Genomic DNA, 5,454 nt, shown 5'->3' on the forward strand with positions numbered 1-5,454 from the left:
TATTTTTCGAATACCATTATTTGTGATATGCCACTGGCTTTCGGGAAACTACTATGACTCTTATTAATAGTACATGATGCCTTATTAAATCCCAGTTCCACTGTGTGTGTAGCTATGAGGCTACTTATATTTGACTCGGTGAATTCTTTGAAAGAAAACCACAACTGAAACTGAAACTTAAACCAGCACAACGTTACAGAAAAAAATGTTCAAATGTGTGTGAAATCTTATGGGACTTAACTGCTAAGGTCATCAGTCCTTAAGGTTACACACTACTTAACCTGAATTATCCTAAGGACAAACACACACATCCATGCCCGAGGGAGGACTCGAACCTTCGCCGGTACCAGCCGCACAGTCCATGACTGCAGCGCCTTAGACCGCTCGGCTAAACGTTACAGAGAATGGGTTTTAGTTAATATCTGATATCTAGTTCTCATGCTGGGCTCTTTTCATCAGTGACTCCACAGTTGATTGAGAAAATGGACATGGAGGGATGGGGAGGATGTAGAGTTAATTACATTTCATGAAGCAAACACTTATTAGCTAGAACTAGACAGTCCTTTCCTCTCGATTTACACGCCATATACAAAGTACTATCTTATTAAGCTTGTTCCTTAACCGAAGGGTGATTCAAATGGTTCAAATGGTTCCAAGCACGAAGGAACTTAACATCTGAGGTCATCAGTCGCTTAGAACTACTTCCAACTAACTAACCTAAGGCCATCACACACATCCATGCCCCACGCAGGATTCGAACCTGCGACCGTAGCAGCAACGCGGTTCCAGACTGAAGCGCATAGAACCGCTCGGCCACAGAGGCCGGCAACCGAAGGCTGAATTTCGATAAACATATATTACATTGAATTACTGCACTGGATCTTTGTTCAGAAATGAGAGGAAACAGGTACTCCTGGGAACACAGTAAACTCTGAATAACACAAACACTGGTACAAGCCAATAAAAAGCTGTGGGAGGGAGCTGTATAGGATGTGCATACCAGCAAGCACTATCATTTCAGATGTATCTGAAAGGAAACACGATTCTAAGTCCACTACGCTGACTGAAGGTCTAATAATTCCAATAAATCCCAACCTACTCATTCTGATCAGGGAACTGAGTGGGTGTTAAATGCAAATTCAGCCGCTCCAACAATACACTGTCCAGTCACAATGATGTGACCACTTGTCGAAAGCCTGAAAAGCTATTGCAGCATACATCGCTGCGAGGTGAGCACGGAGAAAGTCATTGAGATTCTGGAAGGGATGTGTAGCCATGCCGACTCCAGAGCCGCGGTCAGTTCTACTCCGTTTCTCGGATGGGTTGAGGATCCATGGCGCGAACAGTGGTATCGAGGCGGTCCCACAGATTGACGATTGGGTTTATATCCGAGGAATTTGCGAGCAGGGGATTACGGTAAACTCATTCTGCTGCTCTTTGAACCACGCACTTACACTGTGGGCTGTGTGACATTTTCCACTGTCCTGCTGGTAGATGCCAATACGTCGAGAAAATACAGACTGAATGTAGGGATGAGCGTGGCCCCCAATAATAGATATATACTTGAGTTGATCGATTGTGCCTCCCATAATAACAGTATCGCAAAGGGAATGGCACGAAAACATTCCTTTTCCGGTGATTGTTGCAAGGTGTTTGATTCCAGACGTTTCTTAGACGCAATCGGCCATCTGTCCGATTCGTCCGGAAAGGCTACCTTTCGCCACTTAGTAGATCTCCAGTTGCCGTAGGGCGTGCAGATTCCAGCCTCCATGGTTAATGAACAGTAGTCAGCGTGAGTGCTTGACCCAAGCGCCTGAAGCAAAGGCCCATTCGCAGCAATGTCTGCTTAGCAGTCTTTGAGAAGGCACTATTGGTAGCCCCTTGGTTAATCTTGGCGGCCAGTTGCTCAACAGTTGCATGTATATTCACCCATACGCATCTTCGCAGCTATCATTCATCCCTGTCCTCTTTGGCCCGTGGTGCTCCAAAGTTGCCTCGGCACCGGTTTTGCATACCGCCGTTTTGCCATGCACGGTATACTTTAACCACGGAGGCATGTGAGCAGGATACAGCGTTAGCTGTTTCGGAAATGCTTCCACCCTTGGGCCGAAAGCCTATGATCATTCGCTTCTCGACGTCAGATAAAACGCTTCGTTTCCGTATTACAAAAACAACAGCACTGCTTTCCATGTCACCCCGACATGCTACATATAACCTTCATATTTAGTGGTGCCACTTGCCGTCTGTGAGTGGGTATTGCACGTTGACTTCGAACAAAGGGGTGGTCACATCAATGTGACTGAACCATGTACATTAAGACTACTAAAATTCAGCAGTTAGGTTTTGACGTACTCTATATCCAGGTGTTCCTTCCACTCAGTGAGAAAAGCAGTCACTGATTATTAGAATGACAATTTGATGCAGAGATCGCACTCACGGTTGGAAAAATGAAACGACGTATCTAAGTAAATTTTCAAGCGATACCAAAGAGCATTAATTCTCTTTCTTTTTGATTTACGTAAACGCAGTGATTACCTACATCCAAGAGAGAAATGTTTAACCGATCTCAACCAAAATTAAATTAATACTGAATGTTCAGCGAAGATCACTATCAATTAACCACGGCCTCTCCAGGAACAGTCCCTCGTTAGTCGTCGTTGTTCGACGCATATTTACAGGGAAGCGGGGGGCGGGGGGGGGGGGGGGGGATGGGTAGGCGTTTGCGTAATCGGGAAGACGCTAAAAAGAGGTAGGAGGCCGTTGTTCTGCAGCCACATCAGGTTAGCGGACGTAATTTTTAACAGGGTTTAATGAAAAATTTCCACAACTTCACGCATTGGCTTGCTTGACCAATCGCAAAATACTAAAAAAAAAAAAAAAGAACACGACGTTTGTTGTCCTCTGCCATAACAGGGCACAATCCTCATTTCAACAAGATTCAACGGCAAGTTCCTAAGATTCTGTAAAATACTCGTACACTGGTACAACCGTAAGTGGAATTACGTTTCGGTGTTTAGCCACTTACGTGAGGTATGAGCTTTTATAAATTACAGAAGCCCCCACCAGCCCAAGGCCTGAAAGAGTTCGTATAATTAGATAGCTGGAGTTTATCAGGTACAATTATGAGATATCAAAATATGCAATCACACAATAAAATAAGCAATAAATTAATAAAGAGCTGGCTACTCAGTCCAGTGATGAGAGCTCTTCCTCAAGTTACGTTTCATTTCTACCTATGCCTGTCCTTTGAGCTGCTCGCAAAAACGCCAATGGAGTAGTCTGAAGAAACAAAATCAGTCGTCCCACTGTATTTTACGAAGAAAATGTCTGAGCATTGAACAACTCACCAGAACACGTTAAAATAATACAACTTCGACCATCGTGGTCAATTATATGGGGAGTGAAGCGAGAGGGAAGGGAACGAATAGACTCATGTACTCAAACTGGACTCAAGCACGAAGTTCTGAGAGAGGTTAACCATCACCATAAACATACAATTACGGCAAAGCGATTTATACCGGCTGAACAATAGAAACAAATATACGTTCGCGTCCACAATACAGGTGGTGAAAAGGAAAGACCACGTGGGTGAACAAATTTATCACTGCGCAACACCTTGTTGAAACGAAAAAATCACGAAATTATAGCGAAAAGAATTCTCTACTACGAAAGTTAGACTGAATTATGAGGAAACTGCGAATAGATCAATGAGAACAGGAAAGTTGAATGCCCCACTGGTTCATGGAACACGTGGTCCCCACAAACAGAAGGGGCTTCTTAATCCCACAAACTTAACTCACTGAACGGAGAACACGTGGGCAGAGGCGAAATAAAGCGCATGCAAAAGTCGGTATATCTAACTATACATAAATCTGAGGCCGGAATAGACGCATAATTGAGAATAGAAGGAAAGAGACCACCAAGACACAATTACTCTCAGTCACACAATGTAAAGATCGCCATAATTTGGCCAAATCATCGCACGGTGGCGAACATGTCACACCAGAATGTTCGAAAAGAACAAAGCAAACACATACTTCTAGAACCATCCATGTGAAACGGAAATACCAGAGGGATGCTTTCCGCTACCAGTAAAAGGAACACTAAGTTTGCTGCCCTGGACCACCAGCAGACGGAAAGCAGCTAGACTCCCAGTCTCTTATACCCTCTAAAAGACACATATACTCTCTCATTTTTTCATAAAAAAAGCACAGTGAAAGAAGAAACATGTAATACAGTATGTCAATATATAGACTCTGGTGTAGATTACACAGGAGGAGTAACAGAAGAGCAAACACCATTCGAATAGGCCTTGAAGACCCAATAGTACCGACTGGCCGCCATGTCATCCTCTGCCTTTAGGCGTCACCGGGTGACCAGTGCGCTATTTCTCAATCTAGTAGCTCCTCAGTTTGCCTCACAAGGGCTGAGTGCACCTCGCTTGCCAACAGCACTCGGCGGACCCGGACGGTGACCCATCCAAGTGCTAGCCAAGGCCGACAGTGCTTAACTTCGGTGATCTGACGGGAACCGGTGGTAGCACTGCGGCAACGCCGTTGGCTAACTGAAGAACATAGTGTATAAAAATTCTGATGCAAAGCACCAGTTGCTTCCATCTAAATTTCAGATAGTTCATTACTTGTGGGCGAGTTTTAAGAAGTACGCCGAGTTTAAGCAGTGCAGAAAATGAGACGGGAACAAGATAAAATATGAACAAGATGAAATAAGAAACGATTCTATAAAGACGTTTCAACTCCGAAAATAGAACTAAGAATAACTACCTGGATCACTATTGATACACATCAATGCATTGCAGACTTACTCACTGTGGTGTTATGGAAAAAGAGTAAAACAAGTTGATGATAAGAGACCCAAAAATGATAATCAATAAAAATGGGATCATATTAACAGAATATTCCGTCGGTTCTTGGTAGAACAACATTATAATAATAAATGAAAAGCACCAGTTTGCTTTTGTTCTACAATATTATTTTTATTGCTAACCGGTTTTCGGCTTACAAGGCTATCTTCAGGCATTTACTGAGTATTATCACCAAAGAAGTTAAATGTTAGCAGACAACATTGGAAGAGAAGTAACACATCTCGAGTGAACTACTCACCGTATGTTTCTAGTTCACTCTAGATGTGTTACTTCTCTTCCAATGTTGTCTGCTAACATTTAACTTCTTTGGTGATAATACTCAGTAAATGCCTGAAGATGGCCTTGTAAGCCGAAAACCGGTTAGCAATAAAAATAATATTGTAGAACAAAAGCAAACTGGTGCTTTTCATTTATTATTAAAAATGGGATCCCTTAGCAACACTTCTCCCAGCACAAAAATTTAATAACAAAAAACTGCAGTTTACATACCACGCAGAAGCGTTCCAGTATGGGTTTCCAAAGATAGAACAGCACGCTGTTAAGCAGATACTGCAGTCATGTTGATGTGCCGA

General features: G+C 43.1%; 1 pseudogene; it reads right to left on the minus strand.

The window, feature by feature from the left end:
* Nucleotides 1–4,442: 4,442 nt before the first annotated feature.
* On the minus strand, nt 4,443–4,561 carry LOC126189845 (5S ribosomal RNA; annotated as a pseudogene).
* Nucleotides 4,562–5,454: the final 893 nt, after the last annotated feature.

The sequence above is a fragment of the Schistocerca cancellata genome, chromosome 5 (assembly GCF_023864275.1).
Source record: "Schistocerca cancellata isolate TAMUIC-IGC-003103 chromosome 5, iqSchCanc2.1, whole genome shotgun sequence".
Classification (NCBI taxonomy): domain Eukaryota; kingdom Metazoa; phylum Arthropoda; class Insecta; order Orthoptera; family Acrididae; genus Schistocerca; species Schistocerca cancellata.